The sequence below is a fragment of the Carassius gibelio genome, chromosome B8 (genome assembly GCF_023724105.1).
Source record: "Carassius gibelio isolate Cgi1373 ecotype wild population from Czech Republic chromosome B8, carGib1.2-hapl.c, whole genome shotgun sequence".
Lineage (NCBI taxonomy): Eukaryota > Metazoa > Chordata > Actinopteri > Cypriniformes > Cyprinidae > Carassius > Carassius gibelio.
In genome coordinates, this window is record NC_068403.1 from 29,243,228 (window position 1) to 29,269,189 (window position 25,962).

General features: G+C 40.4%; 2 protein-coding genes across 19 annotated transcripts in view; one reads left to right on the forward strand and one right to left on the reverse strand.

Annotated features, from left to right (window-relative positions):
• LOC127963125 (uncharacterized) overlaps window positions 1-2,714 on the reverse strand; it is a 299,165-nt gene extending 296,451 nt beyond the window's left edge. For 17 of the 18 annotated variants that reach the window (XM_052562853.1, XM_052562836.1, XM_052562854.1 and 14 more), the window contains exon 1: window positions 1,722-2,714. The gene's annotated coding sequence lies outside the window, so the exon portion shown is untranslated. The remainder of the gene's footprint in view (window positions 1-1,721) is intronic. The other variant, XM_052562855.1, reaches the window with a different exon arrangement.
• LOC127963166 (uncharacterized) overlaps window positions 1-25,962 on the forward strand; it is a 392,897-nt gene that overhangs the window by 70,661 nt on the left and 296,274 nt on the right. The window lies entirely within an intron of this gene.

Sequence of the window (25,962 nt, forward strand, 5' to 3'; positions counted from 1 at the left end):
AGGCTCAAAGCAGGTGTCATGAGAGGGAGGGGGGAGGAGGCAGCCGCGGCGAGCGCAGACACAGAGCGGCCAGAGAAACTAGAGGTGTGCGATACCGCTAGATTTGGTATCGATCCGATACCAAGTAAATACAGGGCCAGTATCGCCGATACCGATACCAATACCAATACTTTTTAATAATTAAGGTGGAAGCGTCTTCAACCTAAATCTAAATGAATTTTCATGACTTTTAATTTGTTTTTGTGATTTGCATTTTGGGTTATTTATCAGTACTACAAAAGCTTTTGTTCAGAAACAACTTTTGGTTACTTCTGTTTTATTTAAATAAACAAAGTTACAAAATGATTACTTCACAAATATAAAAAAAATGTAAAAACAAATTCTCTTTTCAAGTAGCATGTTAATAAAAAAATGTTTCTCCTCTGTGCACTTCTTTTCAGGATTTTTTTTTCTTAAACAAAGTCACAAAGTTTTACTTCACAATGTAAAACAAATTCTCCTTGTACAAAATTCCTGAAGCCGACATCTTCCACTATGGAAAGAGGCTGCAGGTCCTTTACAATCATTTCTGATAGACGCCTTGTAATATCCACTGCTCTTGGAGAATCAGCTATTGATAAAATAATAAATAATAAAAATAATTAAGTCTGGTGCAAATCTATGTGTAGTTTAAATATAGAAACTAGTACCCCTTTCACAGCTAACACAAAAAGGGTAGATCGGCCTGAAAATACAGCCATACAACGCTCCTCTTTCTCTCCGCCTCTGACTGACTGCTGTTAGAAATGCGCGGCTGAGCGGTGCGCGCGCCTGACTGCTGGTGGTAGCGCTAGTGGTGAGTCACGTGACGGTACAACACAGGAGAGGGGGCGGAGAGCAGTATCGAGCACGAGCAGCACTCTTGAGACTGAGAGCTTGCTCTGCTCTGTGACAGTAGCAGCATTTTGACAAACACGGCCAGGTCGCAAAAAGAGAGAAACTGAAACTTAAGTATCGATATTTTCCCGTTGGTATCGATCAATACCGATACCAACGTTGGTATCGATATTAGTATCGATCTGCCCACCTCTAAGAGAAACGGAGGAGCGACTGTAGTAAGGCGTTTGTGCAAAACTGCGGAAAAACTGCAGAAAACGTGCGGGTGTCGAACCCTCTCACCGGGAAAAGTGTGGGTGTTAAAACACCCACATCCCCCACGGGTGCGACGCCCCTGCATGTGACATCAGAGGGTCCGTTAGAATATTTTGAAGCATCGATAATACATTTTGGTCCAAAAATAGCAAAAACTACGACTGATGTAACATGGACTACTTTGATGATGTTTTTCTTACCTTTCTGGACATGGACAGTATACCATACACACAGTTTTAATGGAGGGACTGAGAGCCCTCGGACTAAATCTAAAATATCTTAAACTGTGTTCAGAAGATAAATGGAGGTCGCACAGGTTTGGAACGAAATGAGGGTGATTATTATTAATGCCATAATTTTCATTTTTGGGTGAACCAACCCTTTAATAGAGTATTATCCCAAATCACACAGGAAACCGTTTTTTAATGGTTTTAAAAGTTGATAAACCAGTAACCTGGTTTGGAATGCATCATATTTTCAGTGATGGTTTCTATTGTTTCTTTCAGCAGGGCGAGATATATATGAATATACATATGTGCATATTTACAAGTGTTTATTATTATTATTATGATTTAATTGCGTCAACTCACAATCACACCTCTAGTAAATCCAGGCTGACGGATTTTTTTCTTCAGATTTCGTACTCACACTCAGACTTTGAAGCCGAATAATAGTAACCCGGATGAAACTCAATTCCATCCGGGTTTCTCGAGGAACACTGAATGCAACCAAAACGAAACTAAAACTGAATCGCAATTATTCTCAAGATGTTCTTAACTGCAGTCAAAGTGTGTAAAAGCTACAGAGTAATTCGTGTTTCAAAAAAAATAAAAAAAATAAAAAAATATTGCAAAATTAATTCGTTTCACCCGAGGAAAGGATCAGGGGAACATTCTGAAAGGAACGGCCTGAACACATGTTCGCACGAGATATACTTAGTTATGACGTCTCGACGCATAAGCCCTATACACATAAAATGGGGAAATACATTTCAGAAAAAGTGCAAATAAATATAACTAACGTTAACGGTCATAAATAAATAAATAAAACACACAATGAACGATACATGCACACGCCGCGACTATTTACGATTAACTTGGGGGAAACACGTTTGATTAGACTGCTACACCTAATATAAAAATGACAGAATAAGTTGCATTTCACAGGTTCCGATTCAAATGTTAACAATTTGGACTGGACATAAATGTAGCTACCTTCTATATTGACTTCAACTACAACTTCCGGCGGTAATTTACAGGAACGTTAGCACAATAATCCACAGCGAAATCCACGTACAGAATTACAGATCCAGCCGCTGCTTTCAAACCAGAGCCATATATTACGCTTTTCCTCCCGCAGATCAGTCGTCTCGTCCTACATGTAAATTAATCAAATACGCGACTGGATCCAGCTTGACGCTAACTGTTATCCGCTCCTCCTTAATAACTACGATTTTGCGCCCTTAAAGGACACTTCATTTGTAGAGACGTTCCAAACGAAGTCTTTAAAGGTGTGTCCCAAAGTTAAGTGCATGGACTCCGGAGTGCGTATCTGAAGTGCGAATGCATGCAGCTAGAGGTGGGCAGATCGATACTAATATCGATAATATCGATACGAGAGAAACTGAAACTTAAGTATCGATATTTTCCCGTTGGTATCGATCAATACCGATACCAACGGGAAAATATCGATACTTAAGTTTCAGTTTCTCTCGTTTTGCGACCTGGCCGTGTTTGTCAATATGCTGCTGCTGTCACAGAGCAGAGCAAGCTCTCAAAAGTGCTGTTCGTGATCGACACTGCTCTCCGCCCCCTCTCCTGTGTTGTACCGTCACGTGACTCACCACTAGCGCTACCACCAGCAGTCAGGCGCGCGCACCGCTCAGCCGCGCATTTCTAACAGCAGTCAGTCAGAGGCGGAGAGAAAGAGGAGCGTTGTATGGCTGTATTTTCAGGCCGATCTACCCTTTTTGTGTTAGCTGTGAAAGGGATACTAGTTTCTATATTTAAACTTCACCTAGATGTGCACCAGACTTAATTATTTTTATTATTTTATCAATAGCTGATTCTCCAAGAGCAGTGGATATTACAAGGCGCCTATCAGAAATGATTGTGAAGGACCTGCAGCCTCTTTCCATAGTGGAAGATGTCGGCTTCAGGAATTTTGTATAAGGAGAATTTGTTTTACATTGTGAAGTAAAACTTTGTGACTTTAAGAAAAAAATCCTGAAAAGAAGTGCACTAAAGAGGAGAAACATTTTTTTTATTAACATGCTACTTGAAAAGAGAATTTGTTTTTACATTTTTTATATTTGTGACATAATCATTTTGTAACTTTGTTTATTTAAATAAATCAGAAGTAACCAAAAGTTGTTTCTGAACAAAAGCTTTTGTAGTACTTATTAATAACCCAAAATGCAAATCACAAAAACAATTAAAAGTCATGAAAATTCATTTAGATTTAGGTTGAAGACGCATCCACCTTAATTATTAAAAAGTATCGGTATTGGTATCGGTATCGGCGATACTGGCCCTGTATTTACTTGGTATCGGATCGATACCAAATCTAGCGGTATCGCACACCTCTACATGCAGCACGAAGGCTCTCCCAAACTTCAGCTTCAACTTCTTCTTCCTCCTCCTCTTCTTCTTCTGATGTTTTAACGGCGGTTGGCAAACCAAATAAAGGTGCATTAACCGCCACCTACTGGATTGGAGTATGGAACACTACTTGGTTAAATATAATTAAAAATACTGCTACTACTACTACTACTACTACTAATATAATACTAATTTATTTATTTATTTATTCTACCAGTTCTGTATCCTTTTAATAATTTAACGTTCTTTCAAATGATTTATCTAACTGAATGATTCAACACCATGTTTTTAACTTCATTAATGAGATTTATTTTAAATAAGAAAACATGAAACAGGCAAATGTATGTATTGTAATCAGTCAGAAACTATAGAACATTTATTAATGAAATGTAATATACCTATAGGTACTCAGCTTTATTGTGAGTACCTACAGTGATTAGCAGTGCTGGAAAATAACATGTTTAACTCATAAAGCTTAGCATTCCTTTCCAACTGGCATGTGATTTAAAGTCGACCCTAACGGTTATTAAGCATGACATGTTCCCGTTTAATATTTTTAATGGTCAATATTTTCTAATTCCATTTACATTTTGGCTTATGATATGTATGATAATTGCCTGTTACAGACAGCTAGTCTTGACAACTTGTGCTTTTGCTATCACAGAGTGACTGATAATTTAGGCTAACGTTAGCTCTAACAGTTAGTTGGCATTCAAAGCACATGTGCCTTAGTGTTAGCAGCTAGTACTTTGCACAAAGCCTCAATTTGCAAGAGTAGAATAACATTTCAGTCTGATATAAATAAATAAATAAAGAGTTGTGCTAACACGAAAATTAATAGCTGCTAATGTTATCAGATTTGTAAGCTGTTTAACGTTATCAGTTTTCCAAACGGTTACATGTTTCCGTTTAATATTTTTAATGGTCAATATTTTCAAATTCCATTTACATTTTGGCCTATGATATATATGATAATTGTAATAAAATAATAAATAATAAAATATAACAGTGTTAAACAGTGTAACATAATTTACTGATACCTGTTTAAGAGAAGAAACTGCCAACAGCTCACTGCTCCACAAAAACTTAACTGCAAAACTCAACATTTTAATTTCAAGGTCTCTGGCAGTTGAGTTGATAATTGTCTTGTGACATTTATCCATTGTTCATTATGTGAGCAATAGAATTGCATTATATGATCAGAATTTGTCAAAAAGGTTCCATGTATACTTGATGTTGATGATCTACAATACATATACAAATCCCACAAATACATAATATAATGTATGCCATAAATGGCGTTCAGAGATGATGGCTTATTTTTTTTGCTTGTGGGATGCCACACGTATTGTTTACGTTATCTTATTTACATGGAGTGTACATGGAACCTTGGTTGAGATTTTGATTATGGTGCTATTTTATTGTTTCAATTGGTATAGATAACAAAAATGGGCAAAGCAGTCAACTTCCCCGACCTTGAGATCAACATGTATGCATTAGAGAGAAATATTTTGGTGTAGTATTAAGCTGTTTTTCATATAGCTCCGTTTGACCAGCACCTACATACTGTGCAGAATTGACTAATTTCACCATTGGTTAATCTTGATAAGCCTCATGAAAGTCACCTGACATGCTTTTGGTCAATATGACTGAACAAAAAACAGCCATCGTGCGCACAGCATGTTTGAGATCTATTTTAGGACTGTTAGAAAACCACTCTCAGTATCTAACCTAAGTAGACTCTGGGAATGTTATTCAAACAGTCTTAAAGGGATACCCCACTGACATTCTTCTAAGTATCTTCCTTTCTGTTAAGCAGAAGAAAGAAATTCATACAGGTTTGAAACAACATGAGGGTGAGTATATGATGACAGAACTTTCATTTTTCGGTGGAGTATCTCTTTAAGGGATCTGTAGACTTGCTGCACTTGTTAGCTGATTATCCCCCTCAGATTGTAATCTTGATTGTATTTCAGGAAACTATTTCATGAAGTTGGTTGAAATGACGCCCAATGGTGAAAAGAGTAGGTGATCCTAAACTATTGGTAGAGTATATGTGTAAACCCTTTAATTAAGTTACTTAATAATGTCTTATTGATGGTCTTTTTGGCAGACCACAGATCTAACTACTCATTGAAGGTCTGCTGTTCTTCGTGGTCTTCCCCTGTACTTGAGAGAGCCAGCTTCAATTTCAAAGACTATTAAGGTAATTAATTTGAATATCTTTTTTATGGTATTACTGTTTGTGATGCAGTAGTGATTGCATAAGACATTATGCTTTCAGTCTGACACTAAAACACATTTATTGTGTTTCACAGGATACTGAGGCACTGGGGCCACACACAAAGGCCATTAAATGGGGATCCTGGAAGTGACTGACAGTTCTACCAACTCAGGACCATATCCCACAGTGGTCAATGTGGCTGTAGTACTGGAGGAGGAAGTTGTCATGGACAATCTGGGAGACTTCACAAATGCCCTCATGATGTTTGTTTCGGCACTGGTTGAATACTTGTGTAATATTTTACTTGAGCCTAACAGGCAAATTCATATGTATTTAAATAAATACATAAAATGTTTTTTATCAAAGCATTGTGTGTAATTTATTTGAAATAATGAAAAATAAAGTATTTTGACCAAGATTAAATATTTAATACAACATTTTATTTCAATTTGAGTCTGCTTGTTGGCCCAACAAGCTATGTTTAGTCAACAGAAAATATTTAATTGACACAACATTCTATTTCAAGTTCAGTCTACATGCAGGGGTAGTCCGCACAACACAAAAATGTTGGTTTCCGCAACTTAAATTGGGCCAACTAAAAATTTTAGGTGCAACGGGTCACTAGACATTTTTATGTTGGAGAGGCATATTTTTTTTTACAGTGTACAGCAGCATTTGTTCTGCCAGAGGTAGGGTCTTTAGAACCATCAGTATACATATGTAACCATGGAAAAGTCTGATCTAAATACTGCTGTGCAATACTGTTCTTAGGGGTCTCTTTCTCATTTTTTATTTATATTAGTATTTGGAAATCTAATATTGACATGGGAAAAAATCCATGGTGGAATACTTGATTATATCACAGTAGGGCTAACATCAAAATCTTCAATACCAACAACTTCTGCTTCCCTTTTAGCAATCCATCCAAAGCTTTAGATATTTTTGTTTCCGTGCTACCAGCATTCTTCAGTCACACCCTGAATGCACAGACACTATTTAACTGACCAGAGATGACATCACTGAATTCAATGATGAGCTGCCTTTAACTGTCATTTTGCATTATTGACACACTGTTTTCCTAATGAATGTTGTTCAGTTGCTTTGACGCAATGTATTTTGTTTAAAGCGCTATTTTGAAGATAGACTTGAATGTGCATGATACAAACCTAAATTTTTATAATTCATGGCTGAAAACATTTTGTAACATGATATTGATGAACCATTTACATGGTAATGCAGTGTCTGATTTTAAAACGGGTTTTAAAGGATGAATTTTGAGATTTTATGTTTTCAAGTGATATATAATTTCTGATGATTTCTAAAATGTGATAGAGAAAAATACAACAAATTCAAGTCTTTTTTTAAAAAACAAAGGTCAAAACTCCTGTTATAATGTAGATTTTTGAGGGTGCACTCGCCATAAATTAATCTATTACTTTTCCTACATAAATTTTGACAAATAATATTGGTAAAATATATATTTGGGAGTCTTAGACCTTTCCAACGATATATAGTTTGTCAAGATTAGATTAGATTTGATTCTAATATAGTGAAGTAAATATAGGCATCCCGTATTCGGGACGGGGTGTCACGCTGTCTGGTCTCTGTCCCCTGGGTGTCCACTAGTGGTCTCACTTCCCCATAGGCACCTCACCGTAGGCACTACAATTCCCACTAAGCCTTGTCCCTTCATCACAGTAATTGCACTCCTGTTAATTGCACTCAGGTGTCGTCACTTGTTAGTCATTATCCTCCCTATATTAACCAGTCCTTTTCTGTTTTTCTGCATGGCCCAGCACCACCGCACAAGGTGGCCACCGGTCCAGCGCCACTGCCCAAGATGGCCGTCGGTCCAGCGCCACCGCCCAAGATGTCATGGCACAAGATGGCCGCTTGTCCAGCGCCTCTACACGGGATGACAGCCACAGTTGACCCTCCAGAGTCGAGTCAGTTTCCCATTGACCCTCCAGAGTCGGGTCAGGTAACCGTTGACCCTCCAGAGTCGAGTCAGGTCAGGTCACCGTTGACACTCCAGAGTCGAGTCAGGTCAGGTCACCGTTGACACTCCAGAGTCAGGTCAGGTCCCCGTTGACACTGCAGAGTAAGGTCAAGTCACCGTTGACACTCCAGAGTCAGGTCAAGTCACCGTTGACACTCCAGAGTCAGGTCAAGTCCCCCTTGACACTCCAGAGTCAGGTCAAGTCATCATTGACACTCCAGAGTCAGGTCAAGTCATCATTGACACTCCAGAGTCAGGTCAAGTCCCCCTTGACACTCCAGAGTCAGGTCAAGTCATCATTGACACTCCAGAGTCAGGTCAAGTCATCATTGACACTCCAGAGTCAGGTCAAGTCACCGTTGACACTCCAGAGTCAGGTCAAGTCACCGTTGACACTCTAGAGTCAGGTCAAGTCACCGTTGACACTAATGAGTTAAGCACGACCACAGTTAGACATCAGGAGTCAAGTCAAGTCACCGGTGTTCTTCATGGGCAAATTCAAGTCACCATTGATCTTCATGTGCAAAGGCAAGTCACCAGTGATCTTCATGGACAAAGTCAAGTCACCAATGATCTTCATGGGCCAAGTCAAGTCACCAGTGTTCTTCATGGGCAAGGTCAAGTCACCGACTATCTTCCTGGGCAAAGGCACCATTGATCTTCACAAGAAAATGCAAGTCACCATTGATCTTCACGAGCAGAGTCAGGTAACCAATAGCCGTGTTTCCACTATCGAGCTAAGCCCGGGCGTGCTAGTGTAACCCCTCTCACCCGGGTCCTCTCTGACGCTCCTCACACTCGCTCCGAGCGGGGCTCGAACCCGGGTCTTCCGGCATGGGAGGCGGACACACTAACAAGGAGGCTAAATGGCTACAGCCACTAGCGTCTGTCGCTAGTGCGTCTCTTGAGATCGGGGAGTGAGGTTTTACCTGCACAGCACTACTCGCTGGCCTCCGTTACACTCACCCCCCTAAACCTCACTATCATCAAATAAAACCCCCACCATTACTTCTTTATATGTCTGAGCTTTGCAGATATTGGCTTCCAGGCTTAAAACAGCATCCATTGTATCCTGACCAGCCCTAAATCCACTCTGATTTGGCGATATAAGACCTTTTATTTCCAGTATATAATTTAGTCAAGTATGATCATTTTTCTATCAGCCTACATAAATTAAAAGTTAAAGCAACTGGCCTATATTTAATTGGATGGGATTTGTCCTTTCCAGGTTTTCCTACTGGAAGTATTATTCCATGTTTCCACGAAGAAGGAATCTTTCCTGCATTCCATATCTTGTTACAAATATAAAAAAAAATTTTTTTTTTAAAGATCTATCTGATAAAGGTATAAAGCTGGTCAGACATACAAAAAGGCCTTTCTCAATACCATAAGTAGGGGGCCCCTTCTCTCTAGGCAGGAATCAAATTGTAAGCATAAGGAAAGCTATGACTATTTGGAACACCCTGTATGCTGTATGTAAGGAGATACCATAAAACATTCGAGAGATCTCCTTGCAAGGAACTCTCGGCTTTATTCTCATTTAAATATAGTATTTTCTTCTGAAAGCAAAACCCCAGACTGAGTGTGATTCTTCAGGGAAGTGGCTGACGACACTACAGATTTGGTGCCCAAACAGGGACTGGAAAAGAGCAGAAGAGTGGATGACCACTTTTGAGCTGACCGATGATCAACACAACCGGGTGGCCACCATAAAATAAGCTAAGGTTAAGGTGTAGGTTAAGGTCAGTTCTAAGAGGTAAGGACACTTAAAGGGGGGGGTGAAATGCTATTTCATGCATACTGAGTTTTTTACACTGTTAAAGAGTTGGATTCCCATGCTAAACATGGACAAAGTTTCAAAAATTAAGTTGTACGTTTGAAGGAGTATTTCTGTTCCAAAAATACATTTACATTTAACATTTACATTTAATCATTTAGCAGACGCTTTTATCCAAAGCGACTTACAAATGAGAACAATAGAAGCAGTCATGTCAACAAGAGAACAACAACAGAATACAAGTGCCATGACAAGTCTCAGTTAGTCTAGTATAGAACGCATAGCCAGGTGAATATAATTTATTTTTTATTTTATTTATTTTATTTTTTTTATACTGCTTCCGGTTTGTCACAAGTTTCGGAAAGTTTTTTTTTCGAGTATGGCTCTGTGTGACGTTAGATGGAGCGGAATTTCCTTATATGGGTGCTAAGGGCGCGTCTGCCGGAAGAACGCGCGCTCCCGTATAGCAGAGCAGAGAGAGGCTGTGCACAGACAATCACTGATCAGAGCGAGAGCGTCGCGAAATGTCACAAAAGGAGTGTTTTTGGTTGCCAGGGCAAGACAACCCTGCACAGATTACCAAAGAAAAAACAGCATTAAGGGACCAGTGGATGGAGTTTATTTTTACAGAGCATCAACGGAGTTGTGCAAGTGTTTGTGTTTGTTCCCTGCATTTCGAAGATGCTTGTTTTACAAACAAGACCCAGTTTGACGACGGATTTGCGTATCGTTTATTTCTTAAGGATGATGCAATCCCAACGAAAAAGGGTCACGATCGTGTGTTGGAACCGCAGGCGGTGAGTAAAACTGCTTAAAATATCTCTGCCTTCTTGTTAGTGCGTCCACCTCCCATCAGAGACCCGGGTTCGAGCCCCGCTCGGAGCGAGTCGTTGCTGCTGCTGCTCTCGTTCAGTTTCAGCCTCGGGATCTGATTCTGGATCATAAATAAACGGCTGAATTTGACTGTTAGCCATGGTTTATTTTGGATGATGGTTTTTTCCTCAAGGTAATGTCAGAGCCGTTAAATATGTTTTTCAATGGCTCTGGGTAATGTCACAGCTTCCAAAGGCTCTCAGCGCAAAAGCCTACTGGCGCTCGTGATTCTTTAGCTCCGCCCATACGTCACGTCTCCAGTCAGTCGTGTTTTTCCGGGAAAAATCGGTACAGACTATCTTTCTCTTATGAATATAATAAAACTTAAGACTTTTTGGAGTTATGAAGGATGCAGTACTACTCTATAGGTACTCAAGATTAATAGGATATTGAGTGAAAACGAGCATTTCACCCCCCCTTTAAAATCTGCTCTTCTAAATTTCGAAAATAATAATTAGATATATAAATTAAAAAGGTGGTTTTATTCCAGAAGAAATAACTGCATGCACATATTTTGTTTATTAATAGGGAGGCCTTGATAGGTGACCTAAATTGAAAAATAGATGGTTTAGGCAGAAAAACATTGTATGCAATGGTCTGTGTTTATTGAAGACTGGGCCTAGGAAGGACAGCAATAAATGTGAAACAGATTTAGTTAAGTAATCACAAGGAAAGTGAAAGATTACTTACTCAAATGTCAGAACGGGTGGGCCCTGCAGGTCACTGGAAGTGTTATGTTTTGTTGTGTGTGTGAAGCTGTGTCTATATGAATGTCTAAGTGATGATGAATGTTTGAATAAATAAATACCATATTGGGTTGGGTAAAAGTTGCGCACCATTCCTGGACCGTCACTTTGGTATGACCTGGTAGAATTGGACGCAACTGGTATCCACTTGAGAGGAATGAATGTATGATGATCCTTGAAAATAAAAGGACAATTAATGACTGATTAATCCCTTAGATAAAGGGAAAAAGTATGTATGAATAAACACTATGCCTCAATAAAGAGTGTAGAAAGTGCAGTGGGAGTGAGAGATAAATTAAAAATAAATAAAAATAAAAAATGTAAATGGAGCGCAGCTGGAGGAAAACAAAACTAGAGGTATTTCTTATTGTTTGGTGGGAAAGTAACCTATGCTATAGAAAAACATTAAAATCTGCCAAATCCGATTACTTTTCTTCTCTTTTAGAAGAAAACAAACATAAGCCCAGGTATTTATTCAATAAAGTGGCTAAATTAACGAAGAATAAAGCATCAACAAGTGTTGACATTTCCCAACATCACAGCAGTAATGACTTTATGAACTACTTCTAAAATCGATACTATTAAAGATAAAACTGTAACCATTCAGCCATCAGCTACAGTATCGCATCAGACTATAGATCCCTTGAGGAACAGTTCCACTCATTCTCTACTATAGCAGAGGAAGAATTGTATAAACTTGTTAAATCATCTAAACCAACAACATGTATGTTAGACCCTATACCATCTAAGCTCCTAAAAGAGGTACTTCCAGAAGTCATAGATCCTCTTCTGACTATTATTAATTCCTCATTGTCATTAGGATTTGTCCCCAAAACCTTCCAACTGGCTGTTATTAAGCCTCTCATAAAAAAAAAATACAACTTGACCCCCTGTCCAAGATACTAGAAAAGGTAGTATCCTCACAATTATATTCCTTCTTAGAGAAAAATGGTACCTGTCTGGATTTAGAACGTATCATAGTACTGAGACTGCTCTTCTTAGAGTTACAAATGACCTGCTCTTATCTTCTGATCATGGTTGTTTCTCTCTATTAGTGCTATTGGATCTTATTGCTGCGTTCGACACTATTGACCACAACAACACTGTTGACATTAATGGAAGTGCATTAGCATGGTTCAAATCATACCTAAATGACTGCCATCAATTCGTAGCAGTGAACGAAGAGGTGTCATATCGATCATAAGTGCATTATGGAGTACCTCAAGGCTCAGTACTAGGTCCGTTACTCTTCACACTTTAAATGTTACGCTTGGGAGATATTATTAGGAAACACGGTGTTAGCTTTCACTGTTACGCTGATGATACTCAGCTGTATACTTCTTCGCAGCCAAGCAAAAGACACCAATTTGAAAAACTAATGGAATGCATAGTCAATGTAAAAAAACTGGATGACGAGTAATTTCTTACTGCTAAATTCTAAAAAAAAAACAGATGTGTTATTTATAGGACCTAAACACTCTGCATGTAATAACCTAGAACACTGTCTAAGACTTGATGGCTGCTCTGTCAATTCTTCGTCATCAGCTAGGAACCTAGGTGTGCTATTTGATAGCAATCTTTGCTCAGAACGCCACTTTTCTAGCATTTGTAAAACTGCATTTTTCCATCTCAAAAATATATCTAAATTATGGCCTATGCTGTCAATGTCAAATGCAGAAATGTTAATCCATGCATTTATGACCTTAAGGTTAGAGTAATGTAATGCTTTATTGGGTGGTTGTTCACCATGCTCAGTTTGGGGTGAGTGGAACCCTCCAACCAGTGACTCCATTCTTTAATGGCCACCTTCATAGCCAGTTGCTCCTTGTTTCTGACATCATAATTATGCTCAGCGTACGTGAGTTTTCTTGAAAAGTAAGCACAGGGGAAAAGCTTGCTTGGTTGTCCATGGCGTTGGGAGAGTACTGCACCTATTCTGCAGTTGGAGGCATCAACTTCCAGTACGAATGGCAAGTTGGGGTCAGGGTGTTTCGAGATTGGTGCATTGGTAAAGCTGTTTTTGAGGTTAGAGAATGCTTGTATAGCTCGGTCAGTCCATTTCAATTATGATGGTTTACCTTTTAACAGTGATGTCAGAGGTGCTGCTGTGATGCTGTAGTTCCTTATAAATCGGAACATGTGACAGTGGATAGACTTTACTTTTTGATGGCATGGCAATTGGTAAGAGATCAATGGCGCAATCCCAAGGACAATGAGGTGGCAGTTGAGTGGCTTTGGTCTTGCTGAAGACTTCTTGAAGGTTTTGGTAATAGGATGGTATGGTGACGGGCTTACACTCTGGACTTTCGATACTGGTATTGAGACAAGGTTTAGAAATTATGTTATTTAGACACTTAGAGAAACAGAATTGTGACCAATTTTTGATTTCACCACTCTGCCAAGAGATAACTGGGTTGTGATTGGATGATTTCATGGCATGGAGAGTCGATGACATAGAACGTGATGGTTTCTCTGTGAAATAGGCTTACTTGCATCTTCATGGGTTGCGTTTGTTGAGTTATGCTACTTCCAATGGGTTTGTTGTTCACAGCGTTCACCTTGATGGGAGGATCACATTGTAGTACGGGAATGTTGAATGTTGTTTTGATGAATGAGGTTTAATGCCAGAGTCAATCAGCGCTGTGAATTCAAACGAGTCATTTTCAGTAGTAATCTGGACAATGGTAGTGAGAGATTTAGCATTGCAAATGGAGATGTGATCAACACTCACCCGGCTGTTGTCAGCGAAGTCCCTCCGGGCCTTGAGTGGACACATTGCGTTGCGGTGGCCTGCACTACCGCAGTAGAAGCACAATTTCTGAATGACTCTGTGACTAGTGGGGCGGGGCCGAGAGCCATGGGAACGGGACGAGGCCGGTGGAGTGTTTGGAAATGAGCGACACCTGCTCGACCCACCGGTCTTGAGTCCTACGGAGGAAATGGAAGGATATAAAACAGGAGCGACATCAGTGATGGACGAGAGAGGACCAGGCCTGAATTTTAGTTTGAGTTTTGATTATGTTTGTGCTGTTTTGTGTTTATTTTATTATTAAAGCTTTGATTTGATTGTCCGCCGGTTCACACCTGTTTCTTCCCGATGATTATGAAGTTTGTAGCGTTACAGACTCTTCTTGAACTCTCTTAAGATAATAGCCGTGTAACTCCTAGTTGCATAGATTCTGAGCTGGCATGTTCATTGGGGTGGCTTGATTCAGACATCTGGGTAACTTGAGGGATATGCATGACGCTCGTTTACTTGCTTTGAGGGCAGATGAGATTATCAATCTTGATGGCCAATGTGACATAATCAGAAAAGGATGGATCCTCACCCTTACAAGCAAGCTCTACCTGTAACTCCGTATTCAAACATGGCCTTGAGTGACACGTCATTCCAACCACTCTGAGCAGCAATTGTCCTAAACTCGATAGCATGTTCAGTGGCAGATTTGCGGCCTTGAGTTAGTTGCATCAAACGAGTGGAAACATCCTTACCCCCTGCTGGGTATTCAAACACCTCTCTGAGTTGTTTTACAAAGTATGGGCAGGATGTTTGAAACAGACGGTCCGTTTCCCAAACTGCTACGGCCCACTCAATCACTTTGCCCATTAGCAAGCACACTTCTTATCGTCAGAGTCAAAGCTACTCCCTTGATGAGTGAAAAAGATCTCAACTTGGCAAACGAAACCTTTACATCGCTCAGCAGAACCGTTGAATTTATCAGGAAGTGCAAAGTTTACCTTCATGGGTACACTTGGTGGTAGCGATCGTAGATATTGAGTGAGGTAGTCATTAGCCGCTTGTGCCTTAGCCAGTTGATCACGATACTCCTTGAGAACGTTGCTTTGATAAGCAAACGTGGCCTGTAGATTCGTCACTTCTGCTGGATCCTTTGATGGCGAAGTATTATGTAATTACGCTGAGGCGGCGTTAGAATCCATGTGCAGTGTTTAATGAAATCCACAGCAGACAAATCCAAAACAGTAGGCAGAGAATCATAAACGTGAGGCAGGCAGGGTACATAAACAAATAGGCAGTCCAATCCAAGCAACAAAACAGTGGGTAATCCAAAAGGCAGAGACAGGATAACCAGGCAAAGATCATACACAAGAAGGCAAACTATGGCAATGGGAATAACGCTCAGACAGGCTGGCAATACTTCACAAAGTCATCATGGCTAAGGCCACGCTTTAATGTCCACCAAACAGGAAATGACAGGTGAAGCAGAGGGAGCGGAACACAGTCAGTACTCGGGCGAGGGCTCCCTCTGCTGGCATGGCGTTACACACATCAGCACTTATTTGCATTGTAATTCATTGTAAATGCTGCATTTCTAGAAATCTCTGGATTTTTTGTAACCAGCATACAAAGTTAACCCTCTGGAGTCGATTGACGTGTTTACGGGTTATGAGTCATTTTCTCCTGATAATCCCGAAAAGAACTTAAATTACACTTTCAGTTTTAATCGTAAAGATAAGAGCAATAACTCAATCGAATCTGTAAAGGGTGTACTTTGTTTGTATACAGATAGTAACAACAAAACTTTGTGCACTTATAAAATAAAGATAACAAACAAGGTGTGCTGTCTGCAGCCTTTGTCTGCGATGATCTTCATTTACAAACACCTCATTAAAATGAACTGTAACTCCGTGAATATTCAATGAAGAGACATGAGAGAGATATCTATAGAAAGCTTATCATGTCTGCTTTTAAACTAAACAAGTGCTGCTGAAAACTATATACCGTATTTTCCGGACTATAAGTCACCCAGGCTTATAGTCTAGTTTTCTAGTTTTCCAAACTATAAATCCTGACTAAATGTATAATCAAGTGAAATATTATGAAGTTTCAATGACAATATACAATACTATACCATTCAAAAGCTTGATGTAAATAAAATAAATGTAACAAATAAAGATAACTGTAACAAATGTAACAAACAATGCTGTTCTTTCAATTTATCCCCCCTATTCTGTCCCTGCGGCAAGTAGGTTGCACATCGACAGATAGTTAAACAGGATGAGGGCTGAAGAAAAAGTCGAAACTGAAGGAGGTCTTTTTCAGTGTTTTACTTGAAATCTTCAGTTGCACATCATTTTCTTGTGAAACTATAATGCAACACAAAAGATAAATTAAGTATAAAGTATGAGTAAAGGTCATTTTAATAAGTAAAGGGTGGATCCGTGGCAAGTCGATCCGGAGGAAGATCTGCCATCTTTTGTTCCACAAGTCTTCCTCTAAGTTTCTGACAGATGATACATTTATGAATCACAATATGGATGTGTTTCTTTTCTCTAATGATCCAGAATCCTGCATTCCTTATAGCACCTTCCGTAAATAAGCGACCTTGGTGTCTGACCCGTTCATGAAAATGTCTCGTGATCAGAAGGGCTATGTGACTTTTCCCAGGAACTATAATGGTGTTCTTTTCTCTTTGTTCAATGTGAGTATGCTTGAGTCTGCCTCCTACCCTCAGAAGCCCATCCTGATCAATGAAGGGGTTCAGAGTTCTCAGTCCATTTGTCTTTGGAATATCCTCTCCTACAGAAACTCAACAGGGAAACTCTCTCTTTGAACACATTGTACAATCACGGCTTCTGCCTGTGAAAGTTCCTCTGTGAGTGTTTTGTCACAAAGGTGCCATTTTCTTCAGGCACTCACTACATCAGTTTTGGATTTGAATGAATGTATAATGTGGATTAAGTTGGATATAGTTCGTCTAAGACATTTCCAGGTCAAAAAGTGCTCAAACCGATGTGAGCCAAGATGAACAGGAAAGTCATAGGGTGTCAGATCGGTACGATTAGCTCGCACTTCCACGTCTGAATCAGGGTCAATCAGGATGTATGTCTGATTGCCTTCAAGACACTCTGAATCGGAATGAGAAAGAAAAGCAGGTCCAGAAATCCATGTGGAGTCTTTCAAATCTGAGGCAGGTACTGAACGTGTCGCTTGATTGGCAGGGTTTTGACTTGTGGGAACATAATGCCACTGTTCTGGCCTTGTTGATTTCCTGATCGGTTGAACTCTACTACTCAAGTATACAAAAAAAAAACGTCTGGTTTCATTATGAATATACCCACTTTACTGTCGGAATAGTACTCTACAGCCTGGGTGAATGTCTAATTCATTTTGAATGAGATCTGCCACTTCTTCTGCCAGGACTGCTGCTCCTAACTTTAATCTAGGTATGGTGTGAGCAGACAGTGGAGCAAGCTTAGCTTTTCCTAAGACAAAACCTACATCACATGAACCATCTTCATTTATCACTCTCAAGTAGTCTACCGCTGCAATTGCCTTTCTGGAAGCATCTGAAAAGACATTAATTTCAGTCCTTTGTGCCAAAGACAGTATTCTTTGAGTACAATCTTGGCATTTCAAACTGAGCTAGATCCTGTAAAGAGTGTCTCCAAGCCTCCCATTCAGATTCCCTGTCTGTAGGTAGAGGGGCATTCCAGTCTTTTGTTTCAACTGTCAAATCTTGAAATAATGAATTTTTCCTGGATTGTGACAGGCGCTGCTAACCCAAGAGGGTCAAAAACACTGTTAAAAGTTGCTAAGACACCTCTACGTGTGAAAGGCTTCCCTTCTGCATCAACACAGAAAGTGAAAGTGTCGGCTTTAAGATTCCAGATCAGACCAAGACTCCGCTGTATAGGTGGAGTGTCCTTTTCCAAATCTAGATCCTTGAGTTCTTTCACATGATCCTCCACAGGAAAGGCATTCATTACAGCGGGACTGTTGGACGCTATCTTATGAAGCCTCAGGTTGGAACTTGCCAACATCTCCTTAGTTCTTTTCAACAGATCAACTGCTTTCTCAGCCGTGGGCACTCATTTTAGGCCATCATCCACATAGAAGTCACACTCTACGAAGGCTCTTGCATCTTTTCCAAACTCAAGTTCCCCATGTTGAGCTGCACGATGAAGTCTATAGATCGTGACTGCAGGAGAAGGACTATTCCCAAAAACATGGACCCTCATCCTATATTCTTTCATATCTTTAGAGTGGTCATTGTCCTCAAACCATAAGAAGCAGATAAAGTTGTGATGATGTGCTCTCACCACAAAACTATGGAACATCTGCTCAATGTCAGCAGTAAATGCTACCACCTCTTTTCGGAAACGCAGCAATACACCCAGTAAGGAATTATTCAGATCGGGTCCAGAGAGACGCACTTGATTCGGAGCAAAACCTTTGTACTGGGCGCTAGAGTCAAAAACTACTCTAATCTGTCCTAGCTTACGAGGGTGATAGACACCAAATATAGGCAAGTACCACACTTCCTCATTTTCCTTTACAGTGGGAGCTAGTTCTGCATGACCTGCATCAAAAATCCTTTGCATGAACGTAACGAAATGTTCTTGTATTTGAGGCTTTCTCTTCAGTGCCTGACAAAGTGACAGGAGGTGTTTCATACTCTGGTCCCTATTGTTGGGCAACTGTTGGCATGGAACTCGAAAAGGAAGAGGTGCCACCCAAGTGTTAGAGCTATTAATGAACATTCTCTTGTCCATCAGTTCCATGAATGCTCGATCTTCAATGGAAGGGGCTACCTTTTCGTCATCTTGTGTCCATTTAAACATATCATTACCCAGCAAGTCCTCTGGACAAGTGGTTGAATACAAATGACAGCCTTGAGAAGAGACAGCATGATCTTTGTAGTTTAGCTTCTCTTTCACCCATATCTTATTAGGACATGGCTCACAAAGGCTTGGACGTCCATTGTGAAGTATGTTTGTGCGGAACATATCAACTGTGCTAGGTTTGTGTGCTGACCCCAAGCAAACATTTCCTACTATCACCCAACCAAAATCAAGTTTTTGGTCGAACGGTGCGTTGTTTGGACCATTGAGCTGTTTCCTTGCTTTGTGGACTTGTATAATGTCTCTCCCTAAGAGTAACAATATTTGAACACATGGATCGATCTCAGGTATTTCATGAGGGAACTAATGTACAATAGTGGGAGATGGAATCTCAGAATGATCATCATGCATGTTATTACACTCGATAAGTGTTGGGAGTGATACGCATAACTTTCCATCCATAGATACGGCTTGAAACCCAGAGGCTCTTCTTCCAGATGTTTCCATCACTCCAGTACAGGTTCGAAGGGTGTATGGATGCTTTCTTCCTTTTACTTTGAATATGTAAAAAAACTCAGATCTAGCTAGAGATCTTTTACTTTGCTCGTCAAGCACCGCATACATCTTCATCATATTCTCTGAAGAGCCTTCAGGATATACTCTTATCAAACATATCTTAGTCCAATACCTAAATCATGCTCTGTCTCCACAAATCTGTGTACTACGCGAATTGACATTAGCAGAAGAGCCCTTTTCATCCTCCCCGCCATGATCTGAAGATGGGTCTTTAGTGGCCCATGGAGGAGGACCAGGATGAAGTGCGGATAGCGGTCTTGTAGGAGGAAATCCCGCTGATGTTTTATGGGTAGACAGAGCGATCCTTCTTTGCATTTGCTTTTTAACCAAAGACTCAGCTTTAATCTGGTTTATGATGGATGTACCAATACTAAAGCTTGGGTCATTTCGAGCACGAGCTTCCTGACAGACAAAGTCAGTGAGAAAAGAAAATGGAGGGAAGGTAACATTATACTTCCTTTTGTACTCCGAGCCTTGATAAATCCATTTTTTCTTGGAGGTGATAAGGAAGCTTCTCCACAATTGGACTGACTCCTCTAGAGGTGTCGAAGTAGGAAAGTCCTGATAAGTAACCTTCAGCTTCAGCTGACTGAATCTCACTTAGCAGATCTCCTAGCTCTTGTAATTTCAGAGGATCTTGTTTACTGATTTTTGGGAATTTCTCAATCTTGTCAAAAAGTGCTTTCTCAACCACCTCAGGGGATCTATACATCTCCTCTAGATGGCCCCAAGCCATTTTAAGCCCAACATCAGGATACCTTATATTCACTGACCTAATGCAGATGTAAGTTTGAGCCCGCTGGTGAAAAAGACGACTTCCAAGCCCAGTAATTTTCTGGGCGGTCATCGAATTTTTTGAGCCTAGAATGAATGAGCTCACGGCAGACGAGAAACCTTGCTAAATCACTCATTTCAGCTTTTTCTTGGAAAGGTTACTGAACAGGAGTGTTGGCATTATAAGTCTGTGCAAGGGGCCAGTAATTATTTGGACTGTATGTAACAGACTGAGGATTATCAATCTTGACATCGTTTGGCTTTGAGACTGAATAACCGCCCATTTTAACTAAGTCAGGGGGAGCACACCCTAGAGAGCTATCTGTTAACAATCTGTTTTCATTTTCATAACTGTTTACGAATTCAACATGTGACGTAGCTAAACTTGTTTCCTCAGGAGGAACTGCAATAGAGTGATTTGAGTGCTGCTCCACATAATCACTAGTGCGTTGCACAGGGTCTATAGGAGGAGCGATTTGGCTATCTGAATGACAACTGCCTCCCTCCATGCTCTCTATAGCCTCTTTCAGTATTTTCACCTCAGCCATAGCAGCAGCAGCCTCCTTTTCATGTTCTAGCGCAGTAAGACTGCCTCCCATTCGAACTTTCTCAATTTTCAACTCAGTTTCTTTCTTGACATAATATGCACGTGTGCGCTCAGCTTCGGCTCTAGCACATGCTTTTGCTGCAGCCATGCTAGCCGCTGTCCTACTAAGACCTTTTAGATGATGCTGGTGAAAATGTAACAACAGTTCTAGTTTCCAATATATTCTCAGTCTCTGATTTTCTCTCACTCTCCATGACTTGTGATGCATTAATCGTATCTCTTGCATGCAGACTGAAACAATGCAGAAGAGACTTCACATGAGAGGAGACTTTATAGCTTCACTGTAGAGATTCTGTCTTCTTTCTGAATTGAAGAGGCTTCGTCTTTTATTCTGTCCCTGCGGCAATTAGGTTGCACATCGACAGATAGTTAAACAGGATGAGGGCTGAAGAAAAAGTCGAAACTGAAGGAGGTCTTTTTCAGTGTTTTACTTGAAATCTTCAGTTGCACAACATCGTTTTCTTGTGAAATTATAATGCAACACAAAACTTAAATTAAGTATAAAGTATGAGTAAAGGTAATTTTAAAGAAAGAAAATACAATCTAATATTAATATGTGAGAAGGAACAACAATCTTATTCACATATACAACAAATGTTTCTTTTTTAACAGATGAATTCAATAAACAGTTTAACTTATACACGATGGCCTCTGGCATGAGCTGAGCTTCTGCCAGGGCTGACTTGTCCCATTGTTTCCTGCTTACTTTTCTTGAACTTTCACTTCCATCTTTTCTATGCGAGGTTGAGCACGTGTCAGCTCCTCTTGAAGGTGGGTGATGTGCTTGTCGCTCAGTTTTAGCTGGGTTGTGAAGGCATAGCTTAGGGAGCTGGAGATCTTGACTAGCTCCTCATGGTTGTTGTTCTGGCTTGAATCTTGTGTCAGGAATCTTCTCAGGATTAGGATTATTATTAAAAATAATAACAGTTCAAATGTTTTTGGAGTGAGGCTGTCTGTCATGCCTCTCAACCAAGTGTTCACATCTTCCCCATGGGCAATGGGGTCTGCAGTCTGCGGTATGTTGGCACGCTGGGGAGAAGAGAGACTGACACAGATCTGTGTGGAGTAAAAGCATATGTGTGGTGGGACAACTAAGTTTTGTTTCAGTGATTGTGAACCACTAGTGAAGTGTGGTGATGACTGTGTTGGTCTTTGTCACTCTAATGAGGAAGAGGAAAATAAAAAAAGAGGTGAAAAACAAATTCAATGCCAAGCAACGCGTTTGCAGTCCGCTACTGATCAGTGGCTGTTTAGTCCACAAACACAACATTTGTTCATTATTTTGATTTCAAATCACGTAAAAAAAAAAAAAAACACACACATTTTGGCATTGTGACTCTTTTATCACAGAACAGTAATAATCTTTCATAATCACAGACATTAGTTTAAACTCAATAAATATAAACAACATATTATTCATGCATTTGACTTTCTAGGTTTGTATTGCCTAATAAGGTGCTCAAGCAAGTGGCAAAACATTTAAACAAAATAATAAGCCTACTTTTCTTGTTAGGATATCGCAAATATTTAAAATAATACTCTCTGCCTTTTGCATTTAAATCTTGCAATCCTATGGGTCTTAATTAACTTTGTTTTTCTGCCTCCATAAAAGTACTGCCTCCAAAAATGTTGTCTTGTCTGTCTAAAGGTGCTCTTTCCTTATTTTAAACCTGGCCAAAAACCCATGTGTTGCATGTGAAACATGGTAGGCTTTAATTAGTATACATTTATTGTGATATGACTGCATTTCTGTGCCAATCCAGGCTCATTTTTACCGCAAACCATGCGCTGTCACTTTAATTCAGTGAGTTCAGCACAGCAAAAATAGACTCTGTATGTAAATGATCGCTGCACTGCAGCAGACGCACTGCTCCTGGAAGGCACTGACGGACCACAACCGCATGCAGTGTGAACGCTGTAATCCGTTAACATGGGTGCGTAAAAAATACGCAACACATAAGCACTGCAGACGCTGTATGTGTGAACCAGGCATTAGGAATTTCAGTCTGGTTCTGCTAGGTAGGGGAAGTCAATTCAATTATCTTGTTTACTCTCTTGGCTTAACATTTGGGGGTCAGACTGTGCATCTCTTTGATTACTTGCTCCAAATTTGACAATCTCTTTTCCGAATTGAAATTCTCAATAATTGTTCTAATGGTGTTAATGTTGAAAGCTGTTCTGTGAGTTGGTTGGTTTGTTGGTTATCTTGCTTCTGACTTGTGGCACTAAGAATTGATTTACAATATCCTGTTGCCTTTCTGAGGAATTTGTCTCATGTTTCAATCATGGTCCTGATCGATTCTTTAATTTGTCTGGTTCGGGTCTGATTCGCTACAGTGCCGATAAGATAGAAGACTATGCAGTAAAGACAGGACCACTGAGAGAAATGATGAAACAAGCTGGATTTCAACATTTAAGCAATCCATAAAAGTGGAACACAGATGCATTACTAGCATTTGAAACAATAAAAAAAGAATTACAACAGCCCCCTGTCCTGGGAATGACAATAAAATAATGACATGATAAAATGTTGCATCTATATGTGGCAAATAGAGCTGATGGTTATGCATCAGCTGTACTGATGCAAGAGACTTGTAGTGGGAGGAAAAAAACTACAGCACGAAGTTAGTCAATGTAGCCCAGGGATATCCACCATGTTACCAACAAGGTTTAGCAGCATTTTATTATGCTAATGAAACCATCCACAATAACTATGGGGTACCCAGTAACTATATATACACATCACAAATATGTGGAATTAATAGAACAAGGGAAATTTGTCCTGACACAAGCTCAAATTCTAGCATATTCGTCATTACCCACATATCCAGATGTTACCATTAAAAGATACCATACAGTTAATCCAGCTGAATTAATACCTTTGGCTTTTGAAGGAAAATAGCATGATTGTGTCATGGTCCTGTCTCCTTCTGCTGGTCACTCTTTCTCCCTGTTCCCCAACACCCTCCACTTCATTACTGACAGCTGTTCTCATTTTCCATTTGGCTCATTCCTCCCCAGCTGTTCTCACTTTCCATTAGGCTCATTCCTCCCCACCTGTTCCTCATCCCGTCTCATTATCTTGGTTTTTTCTAGCCCTCTCTTCTCTTGTCCTACTGTCAGATTGTTCGATGTCACAGGTGCGTTTTGGTCAGTGTATCTCCCTCGTCTTGTCATATCCTGTCCTGTAGGGGTGTGTCACTACTGTGCTACTGCTTCTGGAATTACTCTGTGCTCGTCATACATCCACAGAACCCTACCTGCCAAGAGCTACTTCGACTTACCTGTTTGGAGCTCTCCCTTCATCAGCCTCTTCATGAATTTTTGTTCCTCGCCAGTGCTCTGGTCTTCCCTGCCACAGAGGAGTTTTTGTGTTCAAGTTTTTCCCATCCTAAGGGTGTCTTCAATTCATTATTATCTCATTTAAATTGGATTGCCTGTGGTCAGACTCTGTCTCAAATAAAGACTGTAATCGCCACTTTCGCCTTTGAGTCCTCTCTCCCGCATTACAGAACAATCTGACCAGCCATGGACTCAGCGAGTGGCAGCCCATTCCAAAAGGCCATCGAACACCCGGGTGTCCTGCTCGGCAAGCATGAAGGAGGACATCTCTGCTGCCCGACATGCCGTCTAGACATCTACTGGCTCTGTGAGCCAACAGAATGTCGTTCTTTCTTAACCCAGTGTGAAGTGGTGTTTTCCCTAAAGCCCATCACATACGCTAAAGAGAGAGCCAAGATCGCCTATTTTGATCAGGCTTGTGAATGGGGAACGGCTAACTGGGAGGCAGAGATGGATTGCATCTCCAGCTTTGCACAATTCAAGGAGGAGATGATTTGAGTCTTCGACCGATCAGCCTACAATGAGGAGGCTTCTCATCTGCTTTCCACACTCCGGCAGGACAGGCACTCCGTGTCAGACTTTTCTATTGAGTTCCGCACCTTAGCAACCACCAGCGGCTGGAACCAAACCCACATTGGTCACCGCTTCTTGGAAGGCCTGACTCCTGAACTGAGGTACAAAGTCCTCATCCATGAGATCCCTACTCGGCTCGACGACCATGTAGACCTAGCCTTCACGTTGAGAGGTGATTTGACCAACGGCGCTGAGCTCACAGCCTTTAGAGCCGACACAGAGCTGATGCAGCTGGGAGGCCTGCGTATCTTGTCTAAGTAGCGCGACACGAGGCTTTCGAATCGTCTCTGTATGTACTGTGCAAGCTCCAATCACTTTGTTTCCGTGTGTCCGGAAAAATCCAGTGCTCGCCAGTAGGCGGAGGGTTACTGGCAAGCGCTACCACCAAGATTCAGCAAGGTATTCCTCTCACACACTTAAGAGACTCCACCCCTCTTTTTTGTGTCAAAAAGAAGGACAGCTCTTTGCGCCCCTGCATTGATTATCGGGGGCTGAATGACATCACTATTAAGAATCGCTATCCCTTATCACTGATGTTCTCTGCCTTCGAAGTCCTGCAGGAGGCAAAGGTTTTAACCAAAGTGGACCTCCGTAACGCTCATCACCTTGTGCGTATTACAGAGGGGGATGAATGGAAGACCGAGTTTAACACGCCCCTCGGCCACTTTGAATACAGGGTTCTTCCCTTCGGATTGGTTAACGCCCCTGCCATCTTTCAAGCTCTTATCAATGACGTTCTTCGGGATATACTTAATTTATTCGTCTTCGTTTATTTTGATTACATTTACATTTACATTTATTCATTTAGCAGACGCTTTTATCCAAAGTGAAGACAGTGGAAGCAATCAACAACAACAAAAAGAGCAATGATATATAAGTGCTATAACAAGTCTCAGTTAGGTTAACACAGTACACGTAGCATGGGATTTTAACTAATATAATAAATAAAAAGAAAACAGATAGAATAAAAAAATAAAAGAATAGAGCAAGCTAGTTAGAGGTCTATACACATACACACACACATACATATACAATTGCATAATAAATGAAAAGAAAATAGAATACAAAAAGATTAGAAAGGTAGTTAGATTTTTTAAAGAATAGAATTAGAATAGTGAGTGTTAAAGTTAGAGGGTCAAATAAAGATGGGAGAGAT